We start from the raw sequence: 27,181 nt of genomic DNA, 5'->3' as shown, positions 1-27,181 counted from the left end.
GTCTGTTGCTTGTTCAAGTTCTATTACCTTTCAATTTTACATGCTTTTTACATTTCTCAAGGATAAATTCCTTGCAAAAAATGCTACTGTTGTGGATAAGAAAGATACACACAAATGATCGCTATAACTATGAAGCCTCTAGGGGCCACGATAGCAGCAGTTGAAATGTCGGTCACTGGTAGGATGATTTAAAGTGTTTTTCTGTTTTGAGACAGGGTCTCACTCTGTCACCCAGGCTGGAGTGCAGTGGTGTGATCATGGCAGCCTGGACCTCTGGGTTCAAGTAATCCTCCCGTCTCAGCTTCCCAAGTAGCTAGGACTGCAGGTGCACACCACCATGCCTGGCTAATTTTTAAAATCTTTTGTAGAGACAGGGTCTTGCTTTTTTGCCCAGGATGGTCTTGAACCCTTTGCTTCAAGCGTTCTTCCCACCTCGGCCTCCCAAAGTACTGGAATTACAGGTGTGAGTCACTGTGCCCGGCCTAAATGTGTTATTTTATTTTATTTTATTCTATTTTTATTATTTTTGAGAAGGAGTCTTGCTTTGTTGCCCAGGCTGGAGTGCAGTGGCATGATCTTGGCTCACTGCAGCTTCCACCTTCCGGGTGCAAGTGATTCTCTTGCCTCAGCCTGCCGAGTAGCTGAGATTACAGGTGCCTGCCACCAGGCCCGGCTAATTTTTGTATTCTCAGTAGAGACAGCATTTTACCATGTTGACCAGGCTGGTCTCAAACTCCTGACCTCAAGTGATCTGCCCATCTCGGCCTCCCAAAGTGCTGGGATTACAGGCATAAGGCACTGTACCCAGCCTAAATGTGTTTTTTGCTTTGTTTTGTTTTTTTGTGATGGAGTCTTACTCTGTCGCCCAGGCTGGAGTGCAATGACGCGATCTCGGCTCACTGCAACCTCCACCTCTGGGTTCAAGCAGTTCTCCTGCCTCAGCCTCCCAAGTAGCTGGGACTACAGGCATGTGCCACCACGCCTGGCTAATTTTGTGTTTTTAGTGGAGATGGGGTTTCTCCATGTTGGTCAGACTGATCTCGAACTCTCGACTTCAGGTGATCTGCCCGCCTTGGCCTCCCAAAGTGCTGGGATTACAGGCGTGAGCCACCGCGCCCAGCCCTAAATGTGTTTTTAAAAGATGATCTTTTTTCCTCAAAATGTCAACAGTGTTTTTTGCAGAAATAGAAAAATCCATTTGGAATCTCAAAGAGCCCTCCTGAATAGCCAAAACAATCTTGAAAAAGAACAAAGTTGGAAGTCTCATTTGTTGATTTTCAAAACTTACTAAAATACTATAATAATCAAAACTGTGTTGTATTGACTTCAAGGGAGACATATAGATCAAGGAACAGAATGGAAAGCCCAGAAATAAACTCTTTTATACATGGTAAGATGATTTTAGACAACGGTACCAGGACCATTCAATGGGAAAGGATAGTGTTTTCAGTAAATGATGTGGCGAAAACTGAATATCCACATAAAAAAAGTTGGATCCTGCTGGGAACAGTAGTTTATGCCAATAATCCCAGCGCTTTAGGAGGCCAAGTGAGAGGATTGCTTGAGGCAAGGAGTTCAAGACCATAGGGAGACCTCATCTCTTAAAAGAAAAGAAAATTGGCCAGGTGCGGTGGCTCACGCCTGTAATCCCAACACTTTGGGAGGCCCAGGAGGGCGGATCACGAGGTCAGGAGATAGAGATCATCCTGGCTAACACAATTAAACCCCATCTCTACTAAAAAATACAAAAAGTTAGCCTGGCGTGGTGGCAGGCACCTGTAGTCCCAGCTACTCGGGAGGCTGAGGCAGGAGAATGGCATGAATGCGGGAGGTGGAGCTTACAGTGAGCCGAGATGTGCCACTGCACTTCAGCCTGGGCGACAGAGCAAGACTCCGTCTCAAAAAAAAAATTAGCTGGTGTGGTAGTATAGGCCCGTAGTCCCAGCTACTCAGGAAGCTGAGGCAGGAGGATCCTTTGAGCTGAGGAGTTCAAGACTGCAGTGAGCTATGGTAAAGTATACCACTGCACTTCATCCTGGGAGACAGAGAGAAATCCTATCTCTCTCTCTCTCTCTCTCTCTCTTTTTTAAGTTGGACCCTTATCTTATATTAAAAAATTAACTTAAAATGGATCAAAGACCTAAACAAAGCACTAAAGCTATACATTTCTTAGAAGAAAACACAGGGGGAAATCTTCATGACATTGGATTTGGCAGTGTTTTCTTGGATATACACCACAAACACAGACAACAAGAGAAAAAACAGATAAAATAGGCTATATGAAAATTGAAAATTTTTGTCTATCTCTGTAGAGTGAAAAGGCAACCCATGGAGGCAAAATATTTGCAAATCTTTTATCTTCTCAGGAGTTAATATTCAGAATATGTAAATAACTCCTATAGCTCAACAACAACAACAACAACAACAACAACAAAATTAAAAATATAGGCAAAGGACTTGAAGAAACATTTCTTCATAAAAGATACATAAATTGCCAAGAAAAACACATGAAAAGATGCTCAGCATCATTAATCATTAGAGAAATGCAAATCAAAACCACAACAAAATATCACTTCATACTCATTAGGATGGCTAGTATGAAAACAAGAACAGAAATTAGCAAGTGTTCAGGAGGATGTGGAAAAATCAGAACCCTTGTGTATTGCTGGTAGGAATGTAAAATGAAAGTGCTATGGAAAATAGTATGGTGGCTCCTCAAAAAATTAAAAACAGAATTATTGTAAGATACAGCAACCCAACTTCTGGATATATGCCCAAAGGAATTGAAATCAGGGACTTGAACAGATATTTGTACACTCATGTTTGTAGCAGCATTATTCACAGTGGCCAAAAGATGGAAGCAACCCAAATGTCCCATCAACACATGGAATGAATAAACAGAAATGTGTTACGTTCATATAATGGAACGTTATTTAGCCTTAAAAAGGAAGGAAATTCTGATATGGTACAACATGAATAAACCTTGAAGACACTGTGCTGAATGAAAAAAGCCAGTCACAAAAATGCAAATTTGTATGTGGTACCTAAAGTAGTCAAATTTACAGAAACAAATATAAATATACTCCATTTATATGAATTACCTTTAGTAGTCAGATTTACAGAAACAAAGTAGAATGGTGGTTCCCAGGGGCTGGGAGAGACGGGGAATGGAGGTGTTGTTGCTTAATGGGTACAAAGTTTCTGATTTGCAAGATGAAAAAGTTCTGGAGATGGATGGTGGTGATGATTGCACAACAATGTGAATGTACTTAATACCACTGAACTGTACACATAAAAATTGTTAAAATGGTAGAAATAAACAAATGCAGCTCATATTTAAAGTAAAAAAAATTTCAAAGTAACCATTTATGTCGCAAATCTCTTCAGGATTAAAGGGATGCTTTATATGTTAGGTATCTTGAGTTCTGGTTTGGCCAGTTGCAGAGAGAAATGCACAGATATGTAAACATTGCTTAAATGCTAAGCAGTTATAGGAAACATTTTGTAAGAACAGGTACAATATTGGTTAAATTCCATGAGGAGGTTGAGTGAGAACTAAGGAAATTTGAAGTTCGAGCTTGAAATCTCCATTTGGATGTAGAATTGACATCTCAAATTTGAAATGTTTTAAACTGAATTCATGATTGCCCCACCCCAAAATCAAAACAAAGAAGAAAAAGAAGAAAAAAAACACCTGCCTCCCCATCTCATTAAATTGAAATTCTGTCCTAGTTGTTCAGGCTAAACATTTGGTTTCCCTGTCCTCTTCTGTTCCTCTCACACCCGACACCCAGTTTGTCAGAAAAAGATGTTTGGAACCTGACCTCGTCTCGCCACCTCCACTGCCCCCTCCCTGATTGGACCACCGTCATTAACTTTGACTATTATAGTAACTTCCCAAATTCGTCTGTCTGCTTACATTTGCTTGGTCCCTGCAGCATATTCTTAAAAACATCTACAACGGTCCTGTACATTGATCATGCTGTTCTTTTGCACAGAACCCTCCAGTGGTTTCCCATCTCAAAGTAAAAGCCAAAGTCCTTATGAAATACCACAAGGCCCTATGATGTCCTTGTCATCTTTCTGACCACATCTTTTCTTAGTTACCCCTTTGTTTATTTTGCTTCATGGTGTTCTTGCTACTGTTCCTTGAACAAGCCAGGTGGGCATCTGCCTTGAGCTCTGAACACTATATGTTTTCTCTGCCTGGAATATTCTTCCCTCTGATATATTCATGACTGACTCTTCACTTTCTCAATGAGTACTTCTCGACTATCTTTTTTAACATTGCACCCCTTCTATTTTTTCATCCCACTGTTCTACTTGAATTTTCTTTGTGGCATTTGTCATGCCACTTTCTGATAATTTGTATAGTTTACTTATCTGCCTTTCCCCATCAGAAGAAGATATTATAGAAACAAATTTTATGAGAGGGACAGGGTTTTTGTTTTGGTCACTGTTGTGGCCCAGCACCTAGGACACGTCTGATGGATAGTAGATCCTCTGTAGCTATTGAATGAATAATCTTTAATATCTATTTGCTTCCGGCTTCACATGGGAAAAGAAACTTAAAAACAAGACCAGATACAATTGCAATAATTCTTGCCAGGTTATTGGTACACATCTTTCTGGAAATATGTTATCTGTCATGAATTTATTTAAATTTTGAGAAAGCTGTGGATAGAGCACCTACTAACTTTGATTTCTTAGGCAAGTTGTTTGCCCTCTTTGAGGCTAAGATTCCTGCTCTGTAAAAGGAGAGCTCTATAAAAATAGTTGTTTGCCTGAAGTGACAGAAATTATTTTCAGTGCTTTGCAACCTCGTTGAAGGGGTTAATATTTAAATATAAGATGATATTAGAATGATGATTAATGTCCACATAGAAAGTCCTTACAGTTCAACCCATTATATACTTTTGTTAATGAATCATTCTGTTTGACCATCAGCCCCTTTTCCTACTTAATTGATTGTGTAACAGTATTTTAATTGGATGTAACTGGAGCATATCGGTCCATTGTGAAGCAGAAATGCTCTGTTTCTACAGGACAAAACTGGAGGTGAAACTTCAAAAGGGAGCTCCAGGCAGACTGAAAGAGTTTTTTTTGTTTTGTTTCTTGTGAAAAAATTAACTTAGGACTCTCACTGCAAAAAACTGGCAAGCCTGGCCCTCCAGTGGGTTTTCAGCAATTTAAAATGAAATGAGAAGATGTAAAACTGTGTCAACTGTAAACTTAAGTATTAACATTAGATTCCTTAGAGGTTTTAATTGAAGGATTTTGCTTTCTATTTAACAAATTAATATTTCTGGTCTTCAGTTTTTCTGTGTAAAACGAACAGGCATTCTGCTATTTCTGCTGCTGCTGTTAGTGCTGAGCAACAGAGATACAGTATGTTCTGCGGTAGGTGATAGCTTTTTAGACATTTAGAGATTAACATGTGCCTTCTGATTTATTTTCTTTGGGTTAAACGTCTTTCATTTTTTCTTCACTCTTTCCTATTATGTAGATTTATGCTGTTTTTAATGGCCAATATTTGGATCAGAGTCTAGTTAGGAGACAGAAGCTATACCATAATTTGAACAGAGAATTTACTGTAGAGGTAAAGAGAACTCTAAAGAATACAGGAATGACAGATACAGGGAATAGTCACTACCCTTAGGGCTGGGGCAGAGTACACAAAGAAATACCAAATTTGGAAAAGTACGCCCTCCCCACCCCCCCACCCCCAAAGCTGATTACGTATCTTGGGGGAAGTCTCCATTTGGTAGTAAAGATGTTTGCTGAGTTGCTGCAGGTCAGGGTGATGATGTAGGGCAAGCAAACCCCCAAATTGGGGCTTAACCCAGGAGGGTTCTTGGTTTTGCCAGGAAAGAATTTAAGGGTGAGCCAGTAGTGAGAGAAAGAAACTTTTATTGAACCAATACTGCTTCTTGCTGAGCAGGGCTAACTCATAGGCAGTGTGCCCAGAATTGGTGCCTGTGGGCTGCTGACTAGCTGTTTATATTTGTTATTAATTATATGCTAATTAAGAGGCAAGTTATTTAGAACTTTCTAGAAAAGGGGCTGGAAGTTTCTGGAATCAGATAAGGTAACCTCTAGGCTGTTGCCATGGCATTTGTAAACTGCCATGGCACTGGTAGGAGTGTCTATATGCTAATCAACCATGAGGACAGCTAGAGGTTACTTTTGTCAGCATCTGCTGGTTTCAACCAGATCTTGTTCCAATCAGCAGGGTGTGACAGGAAATTAAGTCCTGCTGGTTTCCTACCTCAAAGGTAGTTAAGCAGGAAGCTGTACCTTGGGGGTGCTACGGCGTCGCCAGCAAGCCTGTTTGAGGCACTGGTGGAACTTGCCTGGGAAGATGTCCATGGGAGTGCCCACTGAAGCTTGTTGGGATGAGCACCATGGAAGTAAGAAGATGGAAAAGCACACTAGAACCAGGAAGAGAAACCCCTTCCTTCCATGCCCTCTACTAAGCTTAGTATCATCATGCCAGCTGTCTATGAAGAAATGTTTACATTATTATAAGCAGGGCAATGAAAGGTAGATTTGGAATTGAGAGGCAATATATTGATTTCTTGCACAGCCTATTATTTTGACTACTTAGCTTCCATACGCACTTTACACACATTTGAGCTCCCATGTAACAGTGAAACAACTCTTGTTTCCACCTAACAAGATACAGCTATGTCAGAGGGTGAAACTCTCACCTGTGTTCTAAAATGAGGAATGAGGACATGCTCAGCCCCGATAGTCACTGTATCCCTTGCTGGCTATGCTTTTGTTTGTTTGTTTGTTTGTTTTTGTAATAGAGTCGGGGTTTCGCTGTGTTGCCCAGGCTAGTCTCAAACTCCTGAGCTCAAGCAGTCCTCTGGCCTCAGCCTCCCAATGTCCTGGGATTATAGGTATGAGCCACTGTGCCCATCCTGCTGGCTGTTTATCAGTCCTCAAATAGAAGTTCCAGCGACAGAGGGCCAAGGTCATGTGATGGGAGCTGGGGGCTTGGAGTTCTGAGGGAAGAGGAGTGAAATATTGGGGGATGCGGCAGTATCACTGACAGTGAGGTTTTTTGGAAGCTTGTTTGGTCTAATTTGTGAGATTGATATTGTCCTTAATGATAAGGAAACAGAAAATGGCAGAAATGAAAACTGAAAATGGCAAAGTAGAAAAACACCGTCTTCTCTATGGTGGAGAATCTGTTTCAGGAAAGGTGAAAGAGACTAGAAAGAGGCTAGAGCACCAAAACATTAGAATTGAATTTGTACATCAAATTGAACTTTTCTATGATAAGAGTAATATTCAAGAGTTTGTTAACCTAGTGAAAGAACTAGCCTTACCTGGAGAACTGACTCAGAAGTTGTGATTTTGAATTTATACACGTTGAAAAGTCATGAGAATCTTACATTGGCACTAATGTCCTCTTGATGTATTGAAGTGATAGTAGTAAGAAGACTGACAGACTTGGTAAAAAGAATGTGATCTTACTGTTCACCAACTTGCCAGCTATTCTGATGGAAGTCGGTATTGAAGATTGTCTACATATAGAAGTTGAATATAATGAAGTATCATTTAGAGGATGTGACTGTTACAGAAATTTACTTCTTATAAGAATAAAAATACAACATATATGGGGTTACTACTGATCAAAAAAGAGATCACAGCAATTGGACCCAGTAAGTACCACCACAGAAAGAGAAACAGTTGCCAAATATGAAATAGTGGATGGTACACCAGTAAAAGGTGAATCAGTTCCAGTAAGACTATTGTTAGCAGGATATGACCTAACTCCAACAATGAAAGTTATGAACAAAAAAGTTTCAGTAAGGTACTTTTTGAATTTAGTGCCTGTTAGGAAGACAGAGGGTACTTTAGGTAGCAGATCATTTTATGGAGAAAAGCTCCTGTAAAACTGAGGAAACAATAAACTTTCACCAGTGATTTGAACCTCCAGAATCACAAGCATCTGCTGAATAGCCTGAAATATACTGAATAGGATGAAAAAAGAAAAACAAAACTGTCATCATTGAGATTAAGTTAAACAGGTTAAAGATGACTGCAGCATGTGGAGGGGCAAAATGGCCATAACTCTGCCTGGGCACGATGGCTCACGCCTGTAATCCCACCACATTGGGAGGCTGAGGCAGGCAGATCACTTCAGATCCTAAATTCAAGACCAGCCTGGCCAACATGATGAAACCCCATCTCTACTAAAAATACAAAAAGTTAGCTGGGCATGGTGGTATGTGCCTGTAATCCCAGCTACTTGGGAGGCTGAGGCAGGAGAATTGCTTGAACCCAGGAGGCAGAGGTTGTAGTGAGCCAAGATCGCACTGCTGCACTCCAGCCTGGGCAACAGAGCAAGACTCCATCTCAAAAAAAAATAAAATAAAAATGGCCAAAACTCAATTTATGTTCATATTCCTTTATCTTACAGCACTACATTTATTTCATGATTTACCAAAATGTCTTCATGTATATACATTTCTTTTTATTTATTTATTTGTTTTTATTTTTAATTTTTTTTGAGACGGAGTCTCGCACTGTCACCCAGGCTGGAGTGCAGTGGCGCAGTCTTGGCTCACTGCAAGCTCCGCCTCCTGGGTTCATGCCATTCTCCTGCCTCAGCCTCCTGAGTAGCTGGGACTACAGGCTCCCACCACCACGCCTGGCTTTTTTTTTTTTTTTTTTTTTTTCAGTAGAGACCGGGTTTCACTGTGTTAGCCAGGATGGTCTCGATCTCCTGACCTCGTCATCCACCTGCCTTGGCCTCCCAAAGTGCTGGGGTTACAGACCTGAGCCACCGTGCCTGGCCACTTTTTTTTGTTTTTCCTTGAAAATTGCAGTTTTGCCCAGGCTGGAGTGCAATGGTATGATCTTGGCTCACTGCAACCACTGCCTCCCAGGTTCAAGTGATTCTCCTGCCTCAGCCTCCCAAGTAGCTGGGACCACAGGTGTGTGCCACCATGCCTGGCTAATTTTTATATTTTTAGTAGAGACGGGGATTCTCCAGGCTGGTCTCGAACTCCTGACCTCAGGTGATCCATCCGCTTGGCCTCCCAAAGTGCTGGGATTACAGGTGTGTGAGTCACCATGCCTGGCCACCTTCATGTATATACATTTTTAAAAGTGCTTTCTTTGAAATGCTCGAATTTCCTTAAACTGCCTTTTTTTTTTTTTTTTAACTGCACCCTTTGATGATAAGCATTCAGATATGCATAAGCATAAGCATTAAAGATTTTCATGTGGAAGAAAACAAAGTTCCACTGACTGGCTTGTTAACAAAAGTTGTATTATAAATCAAATTTCGAGCCGGGTGTGGTGGCTCGCACCTGTAATTTCAGCACTTTAGGAGGCCGAGTTGGGTGGATCACGAGGTCAAGAAATCAATGACCATCCTGGCCAACATGTTGAAACCTTGTCTTTACTAAAAATACAAAAATTAGCCGGGTGTGGTGGCACACGCCTGTAGTCCCAGCTACTTGGGAGGCTGAGACAGGAGAATTGCTTGAACCCGGGAGGCAGAGGTTACAGTGAGCCGAGATCTTGCCACTGCACTCCAGCCTGATGACAGAGTGAGACTTGATCTCAAAAAAAAAAAAAAAAAAAAAAAAAAGGCCGGGTGTGGTGCACATACATGCCTGTAATCCCAGCTACTCGGGAGGCTGAGGCAAGAGAATCACTTGAACCTGCAAGGCAGCGGTTGCAGTGAGCCAAGATCGCGCCACTGCACTTCAGCCTGGGCAATAGAGTGAGACTCGGTTTCAAAAACACAAAACAAAACTAAACTAATTCCAGCTTATAGTAATGGGAAGAAGGAAAGAAGAAAATGGTTAGAATATACAAATAAATACCAAATATAATAGAGAAAGTTCGTTATTCTCATTTCTGTGATTGCTAATGAGGCCATAGTTGATATCTAGGCTTCTTTCTTCAGTTACCTATTTCATGTTTCCCTTGCCCTCAGCACGAACCTCAGCTGGTTAAGGTTCTTTACCTGGTGAAATGACTTAAACTTTTATTCCCTCATTACTCCAGTCCTTTTTTGGTTGCTGTAGTTTTCCATTAATCTTTATTTTTGGCATGGAAGTATTAAGAAGTGCCTTAGATAATCCCTTGGGTTTCAGACATAGTCCTCCTTGCTTTCACTGTGTAGCAGCAACCCAGTTTCCCCTTGACAATTGGGCTCAATCTTTCCCAACCAGTAGGTTCAGCCTGTTGGTTCGGTGGTGTAAGGAGTCCCAAATAGCCAAGTGGCAGTCTCATCTTCTAATGCGATTAAACTATTGTTGTGTATGCTAGTAGATATATTTCCTGCTTAGGGACTAACACTTCCAAGCCAGCAGAACTCAGTTATTAGGAGTGAAAGCAAAAATTCAGTGAGTAGATTGCTAGATATAATAGTGAGTGGAGCCACACACACTTCTACCCTTTGATTCCCAGACCTGCATATTCTGACTGTGGGAGGAGACAGCACCATGTAAGGGGTCTCTGATTGAAATCATTACCCCATCCTTTCAGGACGCTGTCTCCCTGAAACTGTGACTTAGTCTTCAGTAATCAATTCCCTATTTTAATTAGGCCAACCATTCTGTGTGTTTGGGTGTGACAATACCAGTTAGGTCCATGGACATGAGCCCATTTCTGCATTTCTTTACTATGCAATGACTTTCTTGGTCAGGAGCAATGCTGTGTGGGCTTGGCACAGTGGCATATGCCTGTAACCCCAGCACTTTGGGAGGCCAAGGCAGGAGGATCACTTGAGCCGAGGAGTTTGAGACCAGCCTGGGTAACATAGTAAGACCTTGTCTCTATTTTTAAAAAATATTTTCTTTTGGCCAGGCATGGTGGCTCACACCTGTATTCCCAGCACTTTGGGAGGCCGAGGCGGGCAGATTGCCTGAGGTTAAGAGTTCGAGACCAGCCTCGCTAACATGGTGAAACCCCATCTCTACTAAAAATTTTTTAAAAAATTAGCCAGACGTGGTGGTGCATGCCTGTAGTCCCAGCTACTTGGGAGGCTGAGGCAGGAGAATTGCTTGAACCCAGGAGGCAGAGGTTGCAGTGAGCCAAGATCGTGCCACTGCACTCCAGACGGGGCGACAGAAGGAGACCTCATCTCAAAAAAAAAAAAAAAATTTTTTTTTTTAAAGAAACAGCTGCAACGCTGTGTGGAATGTCATGGTGGTAGATTGGGTACTTCTGTATAAGTTCATGGGTGGTGGAACTGACAAAAACATTATAGGCAGAGAAGGCAAATCTGTATCCCGAATACATGTCTATTCTAGTGAGGACAAATCTCTTCCCTCACCCGTGCCCTCATTCCGCATAATAGAAGTCCAGCATAATCAACTTGCCACCAGGTGGTTAGCTAGCCTCTGGGAAATGGTGCATATTCAGGGCTCAGAGCTAGTCTGTGCCATTAACAGATTAGACATTTAGCAGTAGCTTTAGTCAGGTCAGCCCTGTTTAGGGGAAGACCATGTTGTTGAGCCCATGCACAGCATTCGTGATCATTTTTTCCGTGGGTTTATTGAGCACTCTGGTAGCTGTGGAAAGTGTCTAACACTGATATTCATGAAGTACATCATTTTTTCAGCTTGCTTATTAAGAGCCTCTTCTACAGTGAATGCAAATGATTATTCACATGGTACACAAATATCTTCACAGTCTGTGCCTGTTCTGAGAGTTTCATCTGCATATCTTTCCCCCAGATTTCCTTGTCACCATTTCCTTCCAAGTTCCTAATTAGCCAACAAAATCCTTAATAATTGTTCATAAATCTATGTAAATCTCTGCTTCTGGCCATGTCTTACCTCAGACAAAAGGGAAAACCAAATGTACCCCTCAAAGTTCTGCCCTCTGAAGGGAAGATTTTTCTTCATCACCGCTTTTCATCACTACCTCTTTAAATGGGGCTGTAGTGCTGCAGCTGTCTACTTTTGGATGATACTGTCATGTTGTGCAGAGCTATGTGTAAACCAGACTTGAGTTTTTTCTTTCCCTAGTCAGCTGGTCATGTGGAGCTCTCAGAAGGCCACTGACTTGGATTGAGGGAGAGAGGAAGCAATGTAACAGGAGTCAATGCTGAAGTCTGAGCTACCTTCTGTGTAACTTACTCATATTTTTGGACCTGCTTGAATTTTTTTTTTTTTTTTTTTTTTTTTTTTTACATATTTTTCACTTGATGAGAGATCGTGCTGCACATACCAAGCTAGACTACATAGGTTGGATAACATCTAGTTCATGATGAGAAGCTCAGGCCATGTGGTCACATTATGTCCCATGGTTAGGCTTTTGGTCTCTGCCAAGACCCAGTAGCAAGCCTGAAACTATTTTTTGAAAGGCGAATACTTTTCTGCAAAAGAGGGCATAGATTTTCTCAAAATTCTAGAAGTCTGGGCTGTGATTCTCTTATTCTTGCTTGCTAAAGGCTCCATTCAGCATCCCTATTTGCCATGGACTCTTCAGGTATCATTGGATCTGCTGGATCATAAGGCCTAAATGGCAGAGCAACTTGAACTTGCTATAGAATCTTCTCTTGCTCTGAAACCCACTCTAAACTGTCAGCCTTGTAGGTAACTTTGTAGCTGGGTTGAAGCCTACCAAACATTGTACCCTCTTTTTCTTTGTTGGTGATGTTAATTACAGCAACTTAATCACCTTGGAAGGGAAATTTTGACATGTTTTGAACAATTGAATCCTGACATTTCATTGCTGCAGTGGGTCTCCGAATTTTTGTAGGGTTTATCTCTCATCAACTAGTTTGTGTATGTCTTACTAAAGCATCTAACGTATTTGCTACTTGCTATTTATCAGACCCAATTAGCATAATGTCAGTATAGTTGACTAGTGTGTGTGTATGTGCTTATTTATTTATTTTTTGGAATGTCACGATATCGAGATCTCTGTGGGCTACATTATGATAGGAGAATGGCGTAGCCCTGAGGCTAGATTCATAGGCACGTAAAAGGCAGGTAAAAGTAATGTGCTTCTGGTGGTTCTTGCAGATTTGTATGAAGAAAAAGGCATTATTCAGGTTAATAGCAGTCTACCAAGTGCTGTGACCCATGTTAATTTGCTCCAGTAAAGATGCTGTATCTGGGGCATCAGCTGCAATTGGAATTATCACCAGATTAAGTTTATGATAGTCCATGAGTTTATGATAGTCACTAAGATCCATCTGACTTCTGCACAGGACAAACTGGCGAGTTAAATCAAGATATAATAGGTATCACTACCCTGTTCCTTTCAAGTTTTTGATGGTAGCATTAAGCTCTTTAATTCTTGAGATGTCGTATTGCTTCTGACTTAATATCTTAGTAGGGAGGGGAAGTTCTGGGGGCTTCCACGTAGCCCTTACTAAAAAATGACTCTCATCAGTTGGGTCAGAAAGCCAATATGGGACTTCTGCCAATAGCCAAGTATGTCTGTTCCAAGTATTTATTCAGGAACTGAGGAGATAGCAACAAAGTAGGTCCATTGTACTATGGGGTCCACTGTGAGGTGGACTTGAGCTAAGCATTTCATCTATTACCTAACCACTGTCAGCACTCGCTTTGACTGATAGGCCACAGTAGCATTTTGGGTCCCCAGGAATTAGTCATCTCCGAAAGGTCTGGGTATTTCCTTTTCTCTAATCCGTAGTCACTCTAGTAAATAGCCTTTGGGGAAGCTTGGATGAGGATTTACAGTATGTACTTGTACTTGTGGTAATGCTACAGGTTATTCCTCAGGGGACCTGGGCTTGTTGATTGACTTGGGTCTGGAAATTAGATGAGAGGTCAAAACTTTTCTAGTCAGGTTTTTACTACCAGAGCTGGAGTTTTTTCCAGTTGTACAGATGAATCTGTTTTGGTAGGCTGCTTGTGGAATACTGTGATCAATTACTGCCAAACATCCTGGTGGGCCAAGATGTTCTGATTACCAGTACAACTCTACTGTCTTTATAGTGGATGTTGCCACCTTGTCTTTGATGATTACATGCTGCTACTTGGCCTCTGTTATTAGAGGATCCTGTTACTCCTTTGAATCAGGGAACCCACTTAGTGGTGGTATTTCCCATGGCCAACCTGGGGGTTGTGACAGAGACCTTAGGGACTGTAAAACCTAAAATGTTTATCTGTGGCCCTTTATAAATAAAGTTTGCCAACCCATGTCTAGGGGAATAGGGACACACTGCAAAGGGGAGCAACCACAGCTTTTCAAGGATGAAGGTGATCCCCTCACTAATGCATTTCTGTTTTGTTTTTTTTTTTTTTTTGGAGACAGGGTCTCAGTCTGTCACCCAGGCTGGAGTACAGTGGCATGATCTTGGCTTACTGCAACCTCTGCCTCCTGGGTTCAAGCAATTCTCATGCCTCGGCCTCCCAAGTAGCTGGGATTACTATTGTGCACCACCACACCTGGCTAATTTTTGTATTTTTAGTACAGTCAGGGTTTCACCATGTTGACCAGGCTGGTCTTGAACTCCTGGCCTCAAGTGATCCACCTGGCTCAGCCTCCCAAAGTGCTGGGATTACAGGTATGAGCCACCATGCCCAGCCTTACTAATGGATTTCTCAATGCCTGAGTGAAAGGATTATCTTCCGGGCTTTTTTGTGCAACGTAGGTTACACATGAAAAATCCATTTCAACATTTCTATCTCTCTAAGCTTTTGAATTGCCTCCTCTACATCTTGCTAGGGAAGCTTTGGCATCTCTGCCTCATTAAACATAGTGGACTCTTTTTTAAATAAAAAGTTTTATTTATTTATTTATTTTTATTTTTTTATTTTATTTTATTTTTTTTTTTGAGGCGGAGTCTCGCTCTGTCGCCTGGGCTGGAGTGCAGTGGCCAGATCTCAGCTCACTGCAAGCTCCGCCTCCCGGATTTACACCATTCTCCTGCCTCAGCCTCCCGAGTAGCTGGGACTACAGGCGCCCGCCACCTCTCCCAGCTAGTTTTTGTATTTTTAGTAGAGACGAGGTTTCACTGTGTTAGCGAGGATGGTCTCGATCTCCTGACCTCGTGATCCGCCCGTCTCGGCCTCCCAAAGTGCTGGGATTACAGGCTTGAGCCACCGCGCCCGGCCCTAAAGTTTTATTTATTTATTTAGAGACAGGGTCTCACTCGGTCACTCAGGCTGGAGTGCAGTGGCGTGATCATTGCTCACTGTAACCTCAAACTTCTAGGCTCAAGTAGTCCTCCTACCTCAGCCTCCTGGGTAGCTGAGGCTACAGGCATGTGCCACAGTGACTAATTTTTTATTTTTTGTGGAGATGGGGTCTCTGTATGTTGCTCATTCTAGTCTTGAACTTCTGGGCTCAAGCCTCCTGCCTTGGCCCAGATTACTGCTGAGATTACAGGTGTGAACTGCACCCAGGTCTTTTGTTGTTGTTGTTTTGTGGGGTTTTTTTGGTAAGTTTTTAAAGTCCTGTTTATTGAAGTATGAATTTACATTCAGTAAAATTCACCCTAAGATTTGACAAATGCATAGTCATACCATACTCAAGATGCAGAACCATTGTAGAATCACTCTAACAATTCTCTCCTGCCGCTTTGTAATCAACCCCTTTTTGATCCCAAGGAACTAATTGACCTGCTTTTCTGTCAAAAGTGTCAAATGTAATCACTAAAATGACCTACAGTACCATGGAAAAATGTGTAAGCATATAAAATACACAAGCCAATTTTTTTGTATTTTATTTTATTTATTTATTTTTTGAGATGGAGTCTTGCTCTGTCGCTCAGGCTAGAGTGCAGTGGTGTGATCTCGACTCACTGCAACCTCTGCTTCCAAAGTTCAAGTGATTTTTCTGCCCCAGCCTCCCGAGTAATTGGAACTACAGGCATGTGCCACCACACCTGCCCAATTTTTGTATTTTTAGTAGAGACGGGGTTTCACTATGTTGGTCAGGCTGTTCTCGAACTCCTGACCTTGTGATCTGCCCGCCTCAGCCTCCCAAAGTGCTGAGATTACAGGCGTGAGCCACCATGCCTTGCCAGGGACACATGTTTTTATAGGAAGTTGGTGTAGAGAGATGTGTTTACAGGAACAAGTACATTCAGTATGATAATAAATCAAGTGTTGTGGGAGGTAGAATACTGAAAATATTCAGTATTCTGAATTTATAGTATTCTGAGTTTACAGCTCAGCTACTGCCAGCTTAGCCTGTATTATGGTCTCAGAGTAGTATCCTGCGCCTATGGCCACTCTGAGACACATCCAGCAGAATTTCTGGTTGAAGCAAAACAAGTGTGCTATGTGATCTTAAAGTTATCTCCTTCCTGCTGGAGACTTCCTTCAAATGCCTTGGTGTTTTCAAATATTGTTAGAGGGCTAAACTTAAAGTCTTCCAAACATTGTAGGGATGTCAAATATCATTATTTTTGTTTTTTTAATTGAGATGTGTTTAAAGCCTTTTTTTTTTTATTTTTTTTGAGACAGAGTCCTGCTTTGTTACCTAGGCTGGAATGCAGTGACACGATCTGGGCTCACTGCACCCTCTGCCTCCCAAGTTCAAGCAATTCTCCTGCCTCAGTCTCCTCAGTGGCTGTGATTACAGACATGCACCATCACGCCTGGCTAATTTCTGTGTTTTTAGTAGAGATGGGGTTTTACCATGTTGGTCGGGCTGGTCTTGAACTCTTGGCCTCATGTCATCCGTGGGCCTCAGCCTCCCAAAGTGCTGGGATTACAGGCATGAGCCACCGCACCCGGCCTAAAATATTATTTTAAATCAGGAAAGGTTAGTGGGCTTTTTGCTAGTTTAATACAGTGGAGAAAGACGCTAATATGGTTGGATATGAACATTTGTATCTGTTTAATTATAAAAAATGGAGTTAGCTGAAAATCTGAGAAAAGAGTAGGCTTTCCCCTGTCACTTTTTTTATTGAAATACTTGTATTTTTATTTTGAAAGATTTTTTTTTCTTCTTTGTTTTTGGAGACAGGGTCTTGGTCTGTTGCCCAGGCTGGAGTGCAGTGGTTCTAACATAGCTCACTGCAATCTTGAAATCCTGGCTCAAGCAATCCTCCCACCTCAGCCTCCAAAGTAACTGGGACGACAGGTGTGCACTACCATGCCTGGCTAATTTTTAAAAATTTTTTTGTAGAGGTTGGGGTCTTGCCACATTGCCCAGGCTGGTCTCCAATGCTTGGGCTCAGGCGATCCTCCTGCCTCCACCTCACAAAGTGCGATGATTACAGGTGTGAGCCGCCATGCCCAGCTTATTTTGAAATAATTTCAAATTTATAGAAAAGTTGAAAGAACTTTATACATTTTTCCAGATTCAGTAATCAATACAATTTTACCACAACTATTTTAGCATTCTGTAAGATATGTATATATATGAATATACACGTATTTTCCTTGTCACCTTTGTTTTATCTAGTAATCTAAGATGTTCTCACATGCATTACTTACAGTGTCAGTAGTAATTGGTATCCCTGTGAGCATGAAAAAAAAAAAACAAAAATAACAAAAACAAAACAGTGGTAATTGGCAGGCCACAGTGGCATGTACCTGTAATCCCTGCTACGTGGGAGGCTGATGTGGGAGGATCACTTGAGGCCAGGAGCTCAGTCAGGGCTCCAGTGAGCTATGATAATGCCTGTGAATAGCTACTGCACTCCAGCCTAGGGAACAAAGTGAGACCCCTATCTCTAAAAATAAATAGAAAAAAAAGTTTTTAATTAAAAAAAAACCTGTCAATAGTAAATGAAAATATCATATTCAGACATTTTCCCCTTTCTTTTCTGTGAAGCACCTTTGCCAGCATTAATTTTTCTTAATTTTTATTGTGATACCATTTTAACGTCTTTATGATTAAGTTTACCTCTTAATGAGATACTATATTGTGTGTTTTTTCATTTTTCACATAGTTAAGCTTCTATCCCAAAAGCATAATGAAGCCTGAACTTTGTCTTGGATTTCTTGACTTTCTTCAGGGAATGGGGAGAGGGAAGAACGGGGCTGGAGGAGGCTGGAAGAGTGAGCCTGCACTGGAGTATATAGGGATTTGGACTAACAGACTTCTAAAATTGAAGAGGAGTTTAGAGACCAAATACTAGCACAGCCCTTAGTAAAGACCCCCAAAGAGCTTTTGTTTATGAGGGTTATATCTATTTATCAAATTAAAACTAGAGAAACCTTAAAAATACTTATTATCTCATTTAAAAAATTAATATAAACAATATTTTTAATGAGAAGTATAGTTTCAAAAATGAAAGAGATTAGTAAGAAGAGTGGTAGTGTTTTTGCCTTTTTTTTTTTGAGACGAAGTCTTGCCCGGTTGGCCAGGCTGGAGTTCAGTGGCGCGATCTCAGCTCACTGCAACCTCTGCCACCCGGGTTCAAACAATTCTCCTGCCTCAGCCTCCTGAGTAGCTGGGACTACAGGCACATGCCACCTATGCCCAGTTTTTTTTATTTTTATTTTTAGTAGAGACAATGTTTTACCATGTTGGCCAGGCTAGTCTCGAACTCCTGACCTCTTGATCTGCCTGCCTCTGCCTCCCAACGTGCTGGGATTACAGGTGTGAGCCACCGCTCCCGGCCGTGGTTTTGCTTTTAAAAATCTTTTTAATGTCTGTCTTAATAGAACACAGCTGTATTTTTATATCTGCCTCTGCATTCAGTCTGTCACAATATGTTGTTTGGGTTGCAGTGTATGAAGAAAATCCAATTCACACAAATATGTAGTTAGAAAGAGGAATATTTTGACAGTTTTTTTCCAGGTAACTATGGATATCTTATTTGATTTGACATCAAAACTTCACAAATGTAGTAGTTTCTTTTTTTTCTTCTTCTTCCTTTTTTTTTTTTTTTTTTTTAAGAGATAGGGTCTCATTATGTTGCCCAGGCTGATCTCAAATTAATTTCTGGGCTCTGGCCAGGCGCTGTAATCCCAGGACTTTGGGAGACCGAGGTGGGTGGATCACCTAAGGTCAGGAGTTTGAGACCAGCTTGGCCAGCATGGAAAAACCCCATCTGTACTAAAAATACAAAAAATTAGCCAGATGTGGTGGTAGCTGCCTGTAATCTCAGCTACTTGGGAGGCTGAGGCAGGAGAGTTGCTTGAACCCAGAAGGTGGAGTTTACAGTGAGCTGAGATTGTGCCGTTGCACTCCAGCCTTGGCAACAAGAGCAAAACTCCGTCTCAAAAAAAGGAAAAACAATTCCTGGGCTTAAGCAGTTCTCCCACCTCAGCCTCCCAAAGTGCTATGGTTTATAGGGGTGAACTACTGCACCCAGCCAAGTGGTAGTTTCTTAAAGGTTATTTGCAATGGGGAATCTGAAACCCTATCAATGAACTTTTTGTACTGTTATTTAAAATCCATCAGTCTATCTTGCACTTGGAATGGATCATATGTGACAGAATTAGTCTAGTTTTGATATGTAGATATCTACTTGATTAATTAGTTCTTTAAATGTTTAGCCATATGCCTTTTCTGTAAATGCCTTCAATTTCAGAGATAGAAAACTGAGCCCTGTCCTTCCCCATTCTACTTTTATAGGAGAACCAAAGTCTCTAGGGATGGTCAGTGGTAGGGGTAAGGATTGTTTCCACTGCATTATGTAAATTGCTTCTTGTTTGGAATTTCATTTTCCATAGTTTTACTGAAATAGACTCTGAGTAGATTGCAATTATGCTAAAAAATTTATTCTGAAGGCTGTTGTTTCTACAGGGGAGTTTGCCTGCTTCTGCTGTGTGGTTTTTAGAACAAAATCTAGGTCAGCAATATTGAATAAAAATGTGGGAGTGAACCTCTGGTCAAACATGCTCCTTAATAATACTGATAGCGGGGGACTGGTGATTCTGAACTTTGCTGTTGAGATAGCTGCTCCAGGCTGTGCTGCACCCTGTGGAATGGAATAACCAGCAAAATTCTGCACCTTAAAACCAGACTTGGGCCAGGCATGGTGGCTCACAGCTACAATTGCAGCACTTTGGGAGGCCAAGGTGGGCGGATCACCTGAGGTCAGGAGTTTGAGACCAGCCTGACCAACAAGGTGAAACCGTCTCTACTAAAAATGCAAAAATCAGCCAGGCACGGTGGCGCACACCGTAATCCCAGCTACTCGAGAGGCTGAGGCAGGAGAATCGCTTGAACCTGGGAGGTTGCAGTGAGTGGAGATTGTGCCACTGCACTCCATCCTAGGCGACAGAGTGAGACTCTGCCTCAAAAAAAAAACAAAAAAACAAAAAAACAAAAAACAGACTTTCATGCTCCTCCAGGAAGGGTGAGGAAAACGTACCCACTTCTCTGATTAAAAACTATTTTTTGATAAAGAGGTGGTTGTTTAAAAAAAAAAAAAAACTATTTCTTTACAGTTTCTTACCAGGAGTAAGAAATATAAGCAGAATCACAGAGTTTTTAATGTTTATCTTAGAAATGATAGGCTGTTTAAATTATTTTGGAATTCCTTATGCTTTAAAAAAAAAAAAGCAGTATTACGTCACCAACCTTACGCTCTTTATACTAAACGCAAATCAGTTTCCAAGAAGTGTGGTGTATACTGTGAATTTAACTTACATCATTCAGCCCAAATAACAATCTTGTGATAATTTGATAGCAACTTATTTATTGCATACTATTCTGTCCCATGCAGTGAGCTAGGCATTGTGAGGAAATAAAAGTAGGAAAAGCACAATATTTTCTTTTTAAACATTAATGAATTCACCTACTAACATGTGAAATAATGAACATTTTAATGATAAATAGAATACTTAAAGACTTTTTAATTTTTTACATAAAGACTAACAGGAAAACATATGCTTAAGGACTATAAATTCTTTCCTAGTAACAGTGATTGGTAAAAGAGCTAAGTAGTGGAAAGTAAGCATTAAAGTCATCAGAGAGGTTCTGTGGAAGGTATGAGGCCCAAGTCGGGCTTTGGAATTGGATCAGGGAGGAGACATTTCAAGCAGGGGATCAATGATCTCATGAGCAAAGGCACAGGGACAGAGTGGAGCACAGGCTCTAGCAGGAGCCATGAGGGGACAGCCTACTTACACATGGCTTTCCTGTTGGAGTAGTAGGGAACAAGCCTGGCATGGGTTCATTTGATGGGTGAGGAAGGCTATTAGATTAGCATCTAACATTTGCCGTAATAATGTTTTGTGTTGTTGAAGCCCTAAACACATTGTCTTTATTAGCTTTGAAATAGATGGGTAGGTGCACCTTCTCTAAATAGGATGTGACTTGAAGATAGGTAGAATGTTCTTTACTTACCATAATTTTAGAACTGAACAAGTATCCTTAGAGGTCATTACTGTAACCAAGAGAGATGAAAGGGCTGTCCCAAATCTGCATGGTTAGCCTGTGGCAAAGCCAGGATTAAGAACTCAAATATGGGCCTGGTGCGGTGGCTCATGCATGTAATCCTAGCATTTTGGGAGGTCAAGTCAGGAGGAATGCTTGAGCCCAGATGTTCAACACCAGCCTGGGCAATATATGGAGACCCGTCTCTACCCCCAAAATAATAATAATAAATTAGAAGGGCATAGTGGCACACATCTGTGTCCTTAGCTACTGGGGAAGCTGAGAGGGAAGGATTGCTTGAGCCTAGGAAGTTGAGGCTTCAGTGAGCTGTGATCACGCCACTATACCTGGGAAACAGACCTTGTGTCAATTAACAATCCCCCCCCTTTTTTTTTCTGTCTCTGTGAGACAGAGTCTAGCTCTGTCGCCCAGGCTGGAGTGCAGTGGCACAGTCTCGGCTCACTGCAACCTCCACCTCCCAGGTTCAAGCAATTCTCCTGTCTCAGCCTCCCGAGTAGCTAGGATTACAGGTGTGCACCACCATGCCGGGCTAATTTTTGTATTTTTAGTAGAGACGGGGTTTCACCATGTTGGCCAGGCTGGTCTCTAACTCCTGACCTCAAGTGATCTGCCCGCCTCTGCCTTCCCTAAGTGCTGGGATTACAGGCATGAGCCACCGCACCCAGCAGAGATCTTGTCTCAATAAACTAAAAGTAAGAACTCAAATATGTCTGCTGGTGCCCAGCTATTCTCTCCCTCCTTTCCATTTTTTAGAATATTTAATAATAAAAGAAGAAAAATGACCGGGTGCAGTGGTTCACGCCTGTAATCCCAGCACTTTGGGAGACAGAGGTGGGCGAATCACTTGTGGTAAGGAGTTCGAGACCATCCTGGCCAACATGGTGAAACCTCGTCTCTACTAAAAATACAAAAATTAGCCAAGCATGTTGGCAGGCGCCTGTAATCCCAGCTACTCAGGAGGCTGAGGCAGGAGAATCTCTTGAACCCAGGAGGCAGAAGTTGCAGTGAGCTGAGATCGTGCCATCGCACTCCAGCCTGGGAGACAAGAGCGAGACTTCGTCTCAAAAAAAAAAAGAAGAAAAAGGAAAAGCTGTTCTTGAAAGTAGCCAAATGTTCTGAGATTGATTCCTAGCTTCAACCCGAGAACATCAGAAACATCTTTCTCCTATAATTTTCTGATTAATTTCACTGCAGTAATCCAGAATGAGGTTGTTTTATTACATTTGTGTTTTGTGATTTAAGAACTAAGACAAATATATTAATCATATGAAAAAACATATTGCTTTTAATATTTTTACTAATTTAAAAAGGTGTTTATCCAAGTTTTATCACCTTTTCTTCCCCTCTGCTCAGTGTGTATGCCACTTATGAACCTTCCTGAGGATGCTGTGGTTTGTTCTTTGATTCATTGTCATTTTTCTGGCTTAGACAAGTGACACGTACTTTCATCTACTTAAATGACCAAGTATTTCATCTGTCTGATAACTGCTGAGTCTTATTTGTAAGTTATGTTTTACGAGGTTTTTGAGAATTATAAAGATGAATGGATAAGTCAGAAGTCTCAGAATTAATTTTAAAATTAAAATGGGCTTTAGAAATTATGTAGCACAATTTTTTTTTTTTTTTTTTAATTCTGGATGAGTAGTCTAGCTCTAACAGTCTTAAGGTCACACCCAAAGTTAAGTGGCAGAGTCAAAATTAGAGCCTGGATCTCCTGATTCTGTTTTCTTTCTTTTCTTTTCTTTTTTGTTTTTTTGTTTTTTTGTTTTTGATATAGAGTTTCGCTCTTGTCACCCAAGCTGGAGTGCAATGGCGCGATCTTGGCTCACTGCAACCTCCACCTCCCAGATTCAAGTGATTCTCTTGCCTCAGCCTCCCGAATAGCTGGGCTTACAGGAGCCTGCCACCATGCCTGGCTAATTTTTGTATTTTTAGTAGAGATGGGGTTTCACCACATTGGTCAGGCTGGTGCCAAACTTCTGGCCTCAAGTGATCCACCACATCGGCCTCCCAAAGTGCTAGGATTACAGGTGTGAGCCACCATGCCTGGCCTCTTTCTGTCCTTCTTCTCCTTCTTTGTCTCTCTCCTACCCTCCTTTATCCCCTTCTTTCCTCCCTACACTTTCTTTGGCTTCATTCTCAGGCAGTGTCTTTTAGGGTTGAGAAAGATGGCCACTGGCAGCTGTATTCTTAATTTTATATTCTGATATAAAATTCTTAATTTTTTTTGAAGTATATTCCTAGTTTTTTTTGTTTTGTTTTGTTTTGTTTTGTTTTGTTTTGTTTTGTTTTGTTTTTGGGGAATAAGTCTCGCTCTGTCACTGCAGCTGGAGTGCAGTTGTGTGATCTCGGCTCACTGCATCCTCTGCCTCCCGGGTTCAAGCAATTCTCCTGTCTCAGCCTCCTGAGTAGCTGGGACTACAGATGCACACCACCACACCCTGGCTAATTTTTGCATTTTTAGTAGAGATGGGGTTTCACGATATTGGTCAGGCTGGTCTGGAACTCCTGACCTTAGGTGATCCGTCCATCTCAACTTCCCAAAGTACTGGGATTACAGGCGTGAGCCACCATGCCTGGCCAGCTCAGTTATATTCTTATGGTTCAATATCTAAAATGTCTGTATATCAAGTTTCTCCAAAAGGGCTTTGGGCCTGCTTGAATCACAAGTTTACTTCTTTGGTGGAGAAAGCAAAACACCAGGACCAAATAGAGGAATGGGATGGTTCCTAGGGGTGAGTTTCCCTTTAGAAGGCATTCAGGCAGACAAATCTTAAGTTTCTATTTGGCCTTTGAAGCTCTAGCTGCCCTTTATGAAGAACTGCTGTCCTCCATAAATGTGTTTCATCCAAAGTGATATGATCCAAAACATAACACTTTGGGCCTGCCCATGGCCCTAACTTCTGTTTTGCTCGCTATGTGTCTTCCCTACTTTGTCTCTTTCTCTGTTTCCCAGCTTCATTTAATTATATCCTTCTATATTTCTAGATTCAGTTAAGTTCTAGTATCCTACAGGAAGATCCTAGATCATCCCACGACTGTATTATGTGACTGTTCCTTAAACTCCTATAGTAGCACTTACTGCATTGTAGACACTTATCCTACATAAACCATAATAGTTATTGTAGGATTAGCAATAATTTAGCATGTTTCTCATAATTTCTAAGCACTTTCACATATCTTCTCTCAGCCTTATGAAGTAGGTATTAGATATAAAAACTAAAGCTTGCAGAGATTTGCATCACTGGGCATGTCTTAAACTCTCAACTAGACTAATACTTGCTTCTGTGTTTTCATAGTGCCTAAGCATAGGGTAATGGTGGTGATGGTGGTGATCTAAGTTCCATGAGAGCAGGACATTTCACCATTTGGTTTACTGCTGAATCACTAATGCCTGGAGTAGCGATTGACAGTAGGTGGTTAAATTGGTAAATGAATTATCTGGACAAATGTGGCATGGTCTAAACTTAGAGGTTTGGATTAGGTGATCCTCTAGGTTCCTTTCACTTTAAAGTTCTGAGGTTACCACTGGAAAAAAACAAAAAACAAAACAAAACAAAACAAAAACAAAGAAAGAGCTGAGTGTGTGAAACAGAAGGAGTCACTGATTCATTTGTTAGTAATATGTAAATTATGAGCAGCACTAATACTGTTTATAAGAAAGCAGACTGGGCCAGGCACGGTGGCCTGTAATTCCAGCACTTTGGGAGGCCAAGGTGGGTGGACTGCTTGAGCCCAGAAGTTCAAGACCAGCCTGAGTAGCATGGCGAAATCCTGTCTCTACCAAAAATACAAAAATTAGCCGAGTATGGTAGCACGTGCTTGTAGTCCCAGTACTCAAGAAGCTGAGGTGGGAGGATCATTTGAGCCTGGGAGACGTACTTTAGGGTAAGCTGAGATCAAGCCACTGGATTCCAGCCTGGGAGACAAAGGGAGATGCTGTCTCAAAACTGTACACCATCAGTATACAGCAGATACTAAAAGGTATTGAAAGGGTAGAAATTTGGGGAAAAGTAGGGTTCAAAGTAGGGGAAAACCCTAATCACTTTTTAAAAAAATATATATGTTATGGTGCTGTTGATTCAGTGCTGCCTGATCACCACCAGTAGATTAGCTCTTGCTGTCCTGTCCCTCTCTTTACCCAGTGCCTGAATCTGTTGCTTCAGTCAGCCCTGAGATTTCTTCTCCAGCAGTGTTTAAAAACAAGTATGTGTGACCTATGTAAAACTGACCTTACATATCTGCTGAAATAATGATGAATACATATATAAAGTACAGAAAATTAAACTACATAATTAACCCAGTTTCACCACATTCAGCTCTGGGGAACCTACTTGTGTTGAAATGCCATTCAAAGTTGACTTTTGGGGCCAGGTGCAGTGGCACATGCCTGTAATCCCAACACTTAGGGAGGCTGAGGCAGGCAGATCACTTGGGTTCAGGAGTTCAAGACCAGCCTGGCCAACATGGTAAAACCCCGTCTCTACTAAAAATACAAAAAGTAGCCAGGTGTGGTGGTGCACGCCAGTAATCTCAGCTACTCGGGAGACTGAGGCTTGAGAATTGCTTGAACTCAGGAGGTAGAGGTTGCAGTGAACCGAGATCACACCACCACACTCCAGCCTGGGTGACAGAGCGAGACTCTGTCTCAAAAAATAAAAAATAAAGTAAAATAAAATAATAAATTAAGTTGGCTCTCTTAAAGAAAAAGAGAGGACAGAACAGATAAAGAACACTGGGGAGGCCGGGCGCGGTGGCTCACACCTGTAATCCCAGCACTTTTGGGAGGCCGAGGTGGGTGGATCACGAGGTCAGGAGATCGAGACTATCCTGGCTAACACGGTGAAACCCCGTCTCTACTAAAAAATACAAAAAATTAGCTAGGCATGGTGATGGGCGCCTGTCGTCCCAGCTACTCGTGAGGCTGAGGCAGGAGAATGGCATGAAACCGGGAGGTGGAGGTTGCAGTAAGCCTACATCGTGCCACTGCACTCCAGCCTGGGCAACAGGGCGAGACTCCGTCTCAAAAAAAAAAAAGAAAAAGAACACTGGGGAGAGACGAGAAGGAGTGAGGTGAGGGGGGACTTCGAGGGGTTAGAGATGATACATTTAAACCTCCAGAGGTGCTTAGACATAAATGTACAGGGCCACATTTCATTAGGAGTTGACATAGGGAATAGCCATGTACAGAGCATGGTAGTCCATTGTAAGCTGTTATTGATGGAAGACAATTATGATGATCAGTTTTCATCTTTAAAAAAACACTTGTGGGCCAGGCGCGGTGGCTCCTGCCTGTAATTCCAGCACTTTGGGAGGCCGAGGTGGGCTGATCACAAGGTCAGGAGATTGAGACCTTCCTGGCTAACACAGTGAAACCCCGTTTCTACTAAAATACAAGAAATTAGCCGGGCGTGGTGGCAGGCGCCTGTCGTCCCAGCTACTCGGGAGGCTGAGGCAGGAGTGCATAAAATTAGAAAAAGTCCTCTTCTGAAGAATTGATGTACTTCCCTTTCTCCTAACTTAGAGCAGAAGAAGCCTGTCAGTTATGTGCGGGACAGCACCCATGACCCCCAGAGAGAAACAGCTCCTATTAGAGGCTCAGATTGACATAAGACTCAAGAGACTTTGTCATTTACAGTGTTCACTCTCCCTTCAACAGATTAAGTTTCTTAGGGATCAAGTGTTTTGCTTATATAAGAAGAGTTTTAGGCCGGGCGCTTTGGCTCATGCCTGTAATCCCAGCACTTTGGGAGGCCGAGGCGGGTGGATCACGAGGTCAGGAGATCAAGACCATCCTGGCTAACACAGTGAAACCCCGTCTCTACTAAAAATACAAAAAATTAGCTGGGTGTGGTGGCAGGCACCTGTAGTCCCAGCTACTTGGGAGGCTGAGGCAGGAGAATGGCGTGAACCC

General features: G+C 41.8%; 1 protein-coding gene and 1 pseudogene across 4 annotated transcripts in view; both read left to right on the top strand.

The window, feature by feature from the left end:
* The window catches only part of MAP4 (microtubule associated protein 4), a 228,598-nt gene that overhangs the window by 115,630 nt on the left and 85,787 nt on the right, over positions 1 to 27,181 (top strand). The window lies entirely within an intron of this gene.
* On the top strand, positions 130 to 7,938 carry LOC104671343 (annotated as a pseudogene).

This window comes from Rhinopithecus roxellana, chromosome 1, assembly GCF_007565055.1.
Source record: "Rhinopithecus roxellana isolate Shanxi Qingling chromosome 1, ASM756505v1, whole genome shotgun sequence".
Taxonomy (NCBI): Eukaryota; Metazoa; Chordata; class Mammalia; order Primates; family Cercopithecidae; genus Rhinopithecus; species Rhinopithecus roxellana.
This window is presented reverse-complemented; position numbering and strand designations above follow the sequence as displayed.